Source organism: Cannabis sativa, chromosome 2, assembly GCF_029168945.1.
Source record: "Cannabis sativa cultivar Pink pepper isolate KNU-18-1 chromosome 2, ASM2916894v1, whole genome shotgun sequence".
NCBI lineage: Eukaryota > Viridiplantae > Streptophyta > Magnoliopsida > Rosales > Cannabaceae > Cannabis > Cannabis sativa.
In genome coordinates, this window is record NC_083602.1 from 59,347,596 (window position 1) to 59,358,482 (window position 10,887).

Genomic DNA, 10,887 nt, shown 5'->3' on the forward strand with positions numbered 1-10,887 from the left:
TTTGGTATTTATTTTGAATTCTATATGCATTACTATATTCATAAGATATTATAGATCGATTTTGTGCATCAAAATAATTTTAATACCTTAAAATCTGAAAACTTTACTGGAAAAATCCATTCGGACCCGAGAACACTTTTTGAAATTAAAGTATACATTTTGCGTGTTTTCGATGATTGAAATCAATAAAGATCTCTTAATTTTTTCATTTAGATCATTTTGGAATTGATTTCATGATTTTTAGAAGTTTAAGGAAAATTTATTATGTCGTTTTTCAGGGCAGATTTTTCAAAGAAAAAAAGGAAAATTAAGAAAAAATTTAAGAAAATTCCGAAATTTTATTATTTTGATTTATTTTTGGAATTTTATTTTATTTCTTTATTTTTGTTGATTTAGTCAATTAAATTACATTTGTGTAAACTTTCATTCTTATTTAAAATATATCTTCATATAATATATGTTATTTAGTAATAAATTATTATGAAAAGTTTTTAATTTAATAAATTAATTACATGTAATTACAATAATTGTGATATTTTAAGAATGTGAATATTTGATTATTCTACAATTAAGTGGGCAATTATTATATTTATTTATCAATTAAGTAATTTACTGATTGAATTAATTGATATAATCTGCCATTAAGTATATTCTTTGATTTTACATTTAATTCATGGGTAAATACCATTTTAGACCTTCTATTTTACAAAAGTTACCAATTAGACCCTGTGTTTTGTTAAATGACAAAATGGACCCTGAATTGATTTTTTGTCAAAATAATGTTTAATTATAATCCGATCTAAAAGTGTTATGACAAAACTGTTTACATTTTTTTGTATCTGTTCGTATTAAGCATTGTCTTCAAGTTAGTTGTATTAAAAAAAAATTGTTAAAAATTAAGCTCAGGGTTCTACTTTTACTATTTTAGAAAATACAAGGTCTATTTTGTCATTTAACAAAACACAGGATCCAATCTGTAACTTTTACAAAATAGAGGGTCCAAAATAGTATTTACTCTTAATTCATTTCATATAATTAATTGTACTAATTTGTATATTTAGCTTATTTATACAAATTAATTATTAGTGAAAATATTTAAGATATTATATGGTCATAAATGCATAATTAATTATATATTATGGAATTAAGCATTTAATTTATTATCATACAATAATTGTATTAATTTGTATTTATTTGGCAAATTTATTTTTAATACAATTAATTTTGATTTGTATGATTTAAATGTTATACATAAATTCATTTTATATTGCTAGATATATTTAGAAATATTCAAACATTAAGATAGGCTGAATATTTTTTATAGCACATTAAGTTTCATAAAACTTTATAAAATTATTCATAAAATATTCATAAAACATTCCCAAAATGAATAAAATATGAATAAATTGTAAGTAATTTTGTGGTTTGACATAAGAAAACATGAACCTAGGACAAATGCTCATATCTAGAACGGTTTTGAATGATTTTCGGACGACCACACTAAGAGCACTAATCTCAGTGATTGTCTATTATGTTTATTACGAAATTACTTTTAGGTAGAGTCCAATACCTAATGTCAAAGTAAAAATATAATTTTATATAATTAGGGAGTAGCCACAGCATCCTTATTTGTATAAAATTATATATTAATTAAAATTCACCTTAATGGACATAAATTGTAATTAATTATATAGGCATAATAATTTTACCCCACAGAGATTTTATTATATTTGTATAATTAATTAGGATAATATCACTACAAGAAAACCAGCTTTTGCCGGCGCATTGTTGCGCCGACAAAAGTACCCTGACTGCGCTGGCAAAGCTTTGCCGGCGCAGTTGTGCGCCGGCAAAGATTATCTGGGAAGCTTGGTCGGTAAAGGACTTTTTACCGGCGCGTATAGTAACTGCGCCGGTAAAACTTCCTTTTACCGGCGAGGAATAACGCTGGTGAAAAATAAGCGCCGGTGTTAAAAAATGGCCTTATCCGCCATGAACCTGCTATGATTAGCTTTTGCCGGCGCAATAGTGTCCCGGCAAAACTATTGGCGCCAATCTGACTGTTGGCGCCAATTGTTTTTGCCACTTTTTACTGGCACACTATTGCGCCGGCAAAAGTATTAAATTTTATTTTTAAAAAAATTTAATTAATTATATTTAATTAATTATAATATTAATTAATTAAATATAATTAATTAAATTTTTTTAAATAATTATAATATTATATTAACAAAATAAACCAACATAATTTACATTAAAAGATAAACCAACATTAATTATTACTAAAATCAGTATATAAACAAAATGTTAAATATTCGAACTGGATAATAAAAAAAGTACAGGTAATGTCGTCATCGTTGTTTCTCTGAGTCTCGGGAGGCTGCGATGACGATCCAGCACCAGCAGCAGCGATGATCCAGCACCAGGAGTGGGCAATGGTGGAAGATCCATGGGAGGCAAGTTGAAACCTGGCACAACTCGAGAAAATACTCAAACTGATCTTGGAATCGTCTGAGGTAGAGTTGTTGTGTCTCATACTGCTGCCTCGTATGTTGAGTTGTCTGCTCCGCTTCCTCCACTTTTTTCTGTAAAGCCTCGTACTGTTCCATTGTAACAGTCGGTTGGGCTGAAGGATGCGTGGCAGGTGCTCTTTTGGCCCCAACTCCCTTCAGTCTGGGGAGATGGCCAAAGCCTCTAAGATGCCGAGATCGTTCCCCGAGTACTTGCGTCATAACAGGTAAGTCTCGGGGGTACTGTGTAGGATCGACAGCAGGCTCTTCGGGCTCATCTTCAGTGGGCGCTGGTTGAGTTGCCGCTATTTCAACCATTTGCTCCTAAAACAATTAAACAAATAAGTTAAATGGTTAATTTTAACACAAAATAAATTGAAAGAAATAAATAAAAATTGAATTAAAACGTAAACTTACGTAAGCTTGTTGCGCAAACTCGTTGCGCCAATCGTTGCCTTTATGGTGAAACTTTTGAAAAGTTTCCACCGCAGTTGGCAGTTCTCCTGTGTCGGGGTTAGCCTATTTTCAAGAGAAAATATATTAGTATTGTTATTTTACTAGAAAAAGTTAAATGAATGATAGTTAAATATAAACTTACCCCTTCGACAACATGTGAAACAATAGGCTTGGAGCCCCAGCCTCCTAGAAATTTCATCTTACCCCGACTTTCTTTATTTTTCGCTGCTCTCGCCTGAAATTAATAATTTTTCTAACAATTAATTATTTATTATTGACTATATAAATTAAACATTACCAAAACTAGAAATTTTAAAAAATGTACATTTTGTTTGTCTGTGCTCCAATAAGCGATGCAGTCACTCCACACCTCTTGAGTTACTCCCTCAGGAGGTGACATGTCGGCCCTCTCCTGTCCAAGCTCCTCAATGTTTTGTATCCACTTCTTCTTGCAGTCTGCCCTCCAGTCACGTAAACCCTTTGACATCTCGTACTCACCGTAGTCTACGAATGTAGGGTTATCTCGTGGGAGGACAAACTTGGTCTGCAAAAAGTTACACATTAATACATTAATTACAATTTAATAAGAGTATAGTAATTTAGAAATTAAAAAAATTATTAAGGCATACCTCAAGTCTATCCCAGAGTTCGTTGATGTCAGCTCTACTGACATCTTCCCATTTGAATTTATTAATGGGGATAGACATCCGAGTCATCCATTTGGCCATATTGTTGAATTTTTTTTTCCGTTTTTGCCTACGGGGGTGCCAGTCTCTGCGTGCACCTCAATCGGTAATTTGGCAGATTGTGTTTTGGAGAGCTCCTCCTCAACATTCTTGCCCTTGTATTTACCTCTGACGCCTTTCTTTTTCGAACTGCTGCCACCTGGTGTAGACATACTACATATACAACACATATTGTTTATTTAAAATAAACTAACATATTGCAACCATATTAAAGAAGAAGGGTTGTAATTTTTATTTTATTTAAAACACTATTTCAATTACAATTCATCATCCTCATCATCAGTTACATATACAGCATTATCATCACTGTCACTCTCTAATTCTAAGGAGTTGTCTTCTTCGGTATTTAGACCCTCGTTGTCATCATCGACAATGAAATCATCTAATTGTTGAGGCTGTGAATTCACACGATGGATGTTTGCAACTTTAGTTGGGTCGACATCATGGCGAACATAGTCAACACCATCCAACTGTGGAAGTTGAACAACGAACTCGGTTTCAGCTGAATTGTTTTCCTGTACAAAGGGTGTCTCCCCATCCGTGTCCGGGAAGTCCCAAACATTGCGCGGTATGTACTCATTTACAATCAGCCAGTCTTTACCGTTCTTTAAATCAGGAATGTAGTAGATCAATTTTGCTTGAGATGCAAGTATGAACGGTTCATTTTGGTACCACTGTCGGTTGACGCAGATGCTAGTAATAACACCGTCACTATCCATTCTACTCCCGTTAGTGTCAAACCACTTACAAAAAAAATAAGAGAACACTCCAATCTTTCAAATAAGTGAACTCCATAATTTTTTCAAGTGTGCCGTAAAAATTTTGTCCATCTTCACCGGGGACCATGACACCGCTATTCTGTGTTTTGCGGTTATCATTCCTTTCCTTGACCAAAAATTTAATACCGTTCACTATGCACCCTGGATAAAAATAAATTGCTGTATTCGCTGGGTTAGCGATAGCATACAACTCATCTGACACTGCACCGTGGTTGCTCAACCGTAGTTCATTAATCTACATATCAGGGAAAATATTAAATTAAGAAAAGTTGAACAGTTATTGAGAACAAGATTAAGAGTATTGAGAGGCAACAAGGCTTACTTGAGTTTTGAACCATTCAGGGAACTCAGTCTCTTGCACTGTCTTAATATTGCCTACACCCCTTGCTTGAAGCAACTCCTTGTGCTCACTATATAATATAATGCACTTAGTAAGTTAAGAATTTTTTAGATGAAGTCGACTATTGTGTGTTTGTGTTTATAGAATTTATACTTACTTGATATACGGTTCAACCTCTATGCAATTGTTCAAAATGTACCACTCCGCCTTACGCTTGCTTTGCATGGGTAAGGTGTCGACTGTCCTCATACCGAGGGGTCGGCCAACATGCTTGAATACAGAAAATTGTCGAGTTGGCATGTTTTGGACAATGTCATTGTTCCGGTCAGGACGGTTAAATCGAGTTTCCACTTCCCCAAAGTACATTGAGCAAAAGGTTAATGCCTCATTAACCACAAAAGATTCAGCAATAGAGCCTTCCGGACGGGCACGATTCCTGACATATTGCTTGTACACAGACATTGAGCGCTCAATGGGATACATCCACCTGTACTGCACTGGTCCACCTAGTATAGCTTCTTTAGGGAGATGCATAACTACGTGAACCATTATGTCGAAGAAGGCCGGTGGAAAAATTGTTTCTAACTTGCACAAAATAGTTAGAATATTTGTTTGCATTTTTTCTAAATCTGAAACATGAAGTGTTCTTGAGCATAATTGTTTGAAATACACACACAGCTCAATGATTGTGTCCCGGATTTCTTTTTTCAAGAACTTACGGATACCTGCCGGTAGTAAACGTTGTAACAACACATGACAATCATGTGATTTGAGCCCAGAAATCTTGCCCGTATCCAAATTGACATTTTTGTCTAAGTTTGCTGCAAAACCGTCAGGAAATCGTACAGACTTTATGAAGTCTGCAAATTCAATCCGTTCTTGAACACTAAGTGTGTAACTAGCTGGAGGCTTCTTCCACTTCCCATTCCGGTCTTCATACAACCACAACTCTCGTCGTATTTGCAAGTCTTGCAAATCCATTCTCGCCTTGTCGGTATCCTTTGACTTCCCGTCGATACTTAGAAGAGTACCTACTAAGCTATCACACACATTTTTCTCAATGTGCATTACATCAAGATTATGTCGTAAGGACTTTGACTTCCAGTACTCAAGCTCAAAAAAATACTTTTTTTAGACCAATTGAGCTCTTCACTAGAACGCTTCCGTTTCACACCCCCGAACTGTTTGTGTTTTCCAGGCAAAGTCAATGGAATTCGGTCTAATTGAGATAAAATATCATCCCCCGTCAATACAGGAGGTGGTGCTCTCTTCTCAGGCTTACCATTGTACTTTTTGCTTCTCCTTCTCGGATCACTCATTTCGAGAAAGCGTCTGTGGCCAACATATCCAATCTTACTATTTAGGCCAATGGAAGGAGTATGTTCATTGCAAGTGGGACACGCCATATACCCTTTTGTGCTCCAACCAGACATTAGAGCATAAGCAGGAAAGTCATTTATTGTCCACAACACTGCCGCACGCATTGAAAACACAGTTCCGTTGTAGGCATCTCGGGTTTCAACACCCGTCTCCCACAACTGTTTCAGTTCATCAATTAACGATCTCATGAATACATCTATGTCTTTCTCAGGAGATGATGGACCTGGAATTAATAAGGTCAACAACAACGATTCAGAACTCATACACTTCCACGGTGGCAAATTATATGGGACACAAATAACTGGCCACAGGCTGTAAGAGTTGCTCATGTTGCCAAATGGATTAAAACCGTCAGTCGCCAATCCCAGTCTGACATTTCTAGGTTCAACAGCAAAAGACGGATGAAGGCGGTCAAACTGCTTCCATTCTTCAGCATCCGCAGGATGCCTAAGCACACCGTCTTCTTTTGGTCTCTGCGAGTAATGCCACCGCATATCCTCCGCAGTGTGTCTTGAGCAATATAATCGTTTCAGCCTAGGTGTGAGTGGGAAGTAACGCATAACTTTGTGAGGAACTTTTTTCCCCTTACCCTTTCTTTTCACCCATCGTGATTCGCCACATACAGGGCAAAACTCCTTCTTCTCATTCTCCTTCCAGAAAATAGCACAATTATACTTGCACACATCTATTGAGTCGTAACCCAAACCTAGATTGCGCAATCGCATCTTCGACTCATAATGCGACTTCGGTAATTTTGTCCCCTCTGGAAATAGATCAATCAAGATGGACAGCAACATATCGAAAGAGTGGTTGCTCCACCTATTCAAAACCTTGCAGTGCATAAGCTTTACCAGTGCATTAAGGGCTGATTTTTTGCAACCTGGATATAACTCAGCCTCCATCTCCTTAAACAAGTCATCGAACTTGTTGTTGTCGTTGATAGGGGGTTCATTGAAAGAATCAGTAGTGTTAGCAGATTCGTCAAACCCAGGGTCCCCTCTTAACATGTCCGCCAACACATCTGCCATTTCCTCTTCGTCATTTTCAGGAAGTTCAACTGCGGGCTGAGAGAAAGTCTCCCCGTGGAAATACCAGGGGTTGTACGAAGGTTGGATCCCGCTGAGAAATAAATGAACCCTTATAGTTGCAGGTGTGTGGAAATTCACATTCAAACACCGCATGCATGGGCATCGAGCTAATCCGTCAGCGTTCACGTGGTTCGTTGCTACCGCAACGAACTCGTCAACGCCACTTCGAAACTCTGCAGAGCACCGGTGCGCCTTCATCCAACTTCAGTTGGCAGGCATCTTCCACTACGAAGTATTTAACAAAAACAATTTAAAAACGAACAAAAAAATGTGCAAGTGTCCTAATCCACCTTCTCACTCCATTACTAAAAGGGTAAAGAACCTATCCCATTCAGGTTTGTAATATACATATAGTGCAATCTACGCTCTTAAGATTATTTCATTTTTGTAAAAATTTCGGCAGCACCTCCCCACAATTCTTATAAGTTAGCAAACTTGTAGTAATTAAGTTTGCCGACTTACAAGAACGTGTAAGAAGACGTTGTACCAAAATATCTACTAATGAAATAATCAAATAAGCAATAGATCATACTATAAGTATAAAACAAGCCCAAACTATCCATGCGGACAAACAGTCCTGGATAATTTGGAGAAGCGTATTTAAGAGTCCTTACTGACTCAGCCTCTCCAAACGGGTCTAAGGTATTTCGTACATGTGTAAAATTGAAAAAAAAATTAAATTATCACTATGTTATAATACAAATACAATTGTTCTATCCTATCTTTGGTGTATAACCAAAGAGATGAAGAAAAGATAAAAACAAATTAATTTTATGCTATTTTAATATCTTATGCTCATTTGTACTTACTTTATAGTTACACTTACTTTATGATAACTTGATTAAATTCTAAATATAATTTCTTTAAAATTTTATTTTATTTTATTTTGAGATTATAAGTATAAAAGTTTTAAAATTTTAAAAATATCACTTGATTAAATTTTAATTTTTATTATAAAAGTTAATTCATAATTTTTTATTTTATTTATTTAAATTACAAATTACAAACTTTTTAATCTTCAAAATATCATTTGCTTACATTTTCAATTTAACAATAAATATTCATTTATAATTTTCTATTTTTTTTTAACTTAAAAATTACAATCTTTTTAAAGTTAATAATATCACTTACTTACTTTTTAAAATTAAACAATAAGTAGTAATTTATAATTTTCACATTTATTCATTTAAATTAAAGATTAAAAATTTTTTAAAATAAAAAATAATTGATTACCTAATTATAATATATACTAATTTATATAGTACAATTTTTTATTTTTTTATTTTTTTTATCATTTATTATTTAAATTAAAATTACTAACTTTTTAAAAATTTTAATATATAGTAAATTATATATTACATTATTTTTTACTTTTATTATTTTTTAATCATTTATTATTTACATTAAAATTACTAACTTTTTAAAAACATTTAATACCACTTTATTACATTTTAACTTATATATTACATTTTTTAATATTTTTTTAATTAAATATTTTTCTAATTATTTATTATTTAAATTGAAAATATTTTTTTTTAAAATAAAATTACTTCACTAAAATTTTTAAATTACATATTCCAATTTCAATTTTATGTTTTAGTTTATTTATTTTATTTTATCAACAATTACTTTATTAAGTTATTCTTAATTTTTTTTTAAACAATTAATTAATTTCACATTTTACCTACTAAAATTTCGGCAGCATAACGGCTTAAAAATTGTAAACCCAAAATTTTCAAAACCTATAAACAACACAAATAAATATTGCAAGACAATATATAAACAAAAAAATAATCCACCCATCCAACAGCAGTCAATTTTATCACAGAACCTACTTCACTAACATGCATATACATATAAACTAATATCAAAAACTACTACGTACTAAGCGACAGCAAAAAAAATATACCTGAATCGAGTGCAAAAATAACAACTTGTGGGAGCTTGCAGTAATCCCGAGCGGTTGAACACGGACCTAATTCCATAAATAGTAAAATCAAATTAAAAATTTAATACCTAAATACATATCAACACATACAACCACAACCACATACACTCACATACACTCACATACACTTATACACACACACATACACACATATATACATATATATTCACATACATATATACACATATACACATATATACACATATACACATATACACATATATACATATATACACATACATTTTACATACATTTATTCATACATATATACATACATACATATATACATACATACATACATACACACATATATACCTACATATACATACACACATATACGTATATACACTCACATACACATATATACATACATACATACACATCCATATACATACATATATACCATAATACATATACACATATATAAAAATTTAAATTTTTAAACAATACATTAAAATTAAAAAAATACCTTGCAGCCGGCGTTTGGGGGGTGCGGTGGTGTGGACGGCGGCGGTGCGGTGGTGCAGCCGGCGGTGGTGAGGACGGAGTGGTGGTCGGACTTTTTTTTTTGGGGAAAAATAGATGAAAAAAGAGAGATTGAGTGGGAAAGAGAGATTTTGAGAAAAAATTAAGAGAGATTGAGAGAGTTTGATAGAGATTGAGAGGGAAAGGAGAGAGAGAACGAGAGAGAACTAGAGAGAACGAGAGAGAGGGGGCAGCTGGAGGCTCTGCAAATGAAAGTGGGGAAGAAAGGGGGCTTCGTGCCCCCTGATACATATTACTACTTTTACCGGCGCATCCAATTGCGCCGGTAAAAGTTTTTTAATAAATTTACTCTGACCTAGGAGTGAAACGCGCGTTTTACTAACACTTTTGCCGGCGCATAATTGCGCCAGTAAAAGTGTCCCCACCTACCAAATAAAACCCACGCGGGAATTTTCCCTCCAACTTTTTTCAGCCTTTTGCCGGCGCATATATGCGCCGGTAAAAGTAGAAAAGCGCCCCAAAAATGAAATCAAAGGCGGCAAATTCTCGCGCCTAATGGTGTTACGTTTTACTGGCGCATTTAACTTGACTACGCCGACATTGTTATGTTTTACCGGCGCACAAATGCACCGGCAAAAGTAAACCCAAAATAAATTTGGAATTCCACAATTTTGGTAGTCTCGACAACTTTTACCGGCGCATGTCACGAAATGCGCCGGCAAAAACACCTTTTCTTGTAGTGTATGTTAAATTAAATTCTCTTAATTTACCCCACAGGGAGTTATGGGAATTTAATTTAATAGTGTTATCACAAATTTAATAAAGATAGATAATAAACCTTCATTTTCCTAAACTAATTATTTAATTAAATCTATCATAAAGTTCATCTAATTTTATTAAATTTGGAATTTAGCCCACAGGCAATTTTGGATTTAGTAAAATTTTAATCTTCAGTTTATACTTTGGTGTCGAGTGAACCACATAATTTTAAATAATTAGGGAGTAGCCACAACATCTTTAATTATATAAAATTATATATATATATATATATTAAGTGGATCAAGATTACATAATGGACATGAATTATGTGAACATAATAATCTTACCCTACAGGAATTTTATTATATTTACATAATTAATATGTTAAATTAAAT

At 33.6% G+C, this 10,887-nt stretch overlaps 1 long non-coding RNA gene across 1 annotated transcript; it reads right to left on the reverse strand.

Moving 5' to 3' along the window:
- Nucleotides 1-2,497: 2,497 nt before the first annotated feature.
- Nucleotides 2,498-10,316, reverse strand: LOC133034009 (uncharacterized). Its single transcript, XR_009685986.1, has 3 exons — nucleotides 9,717-10,316; nucleotides 3,109-3,201; nucleotides 2,498-3,029 (listed from the first exon to the last, which is right to left on the reverse strand). It is a non-coding gene; the product is annotated as an uncharacterized LOC133034009 (long non-coding RNA).
- Between the last annotated feature and the right edge of the window lie 571 nt (nucleotides 10,317-10,887).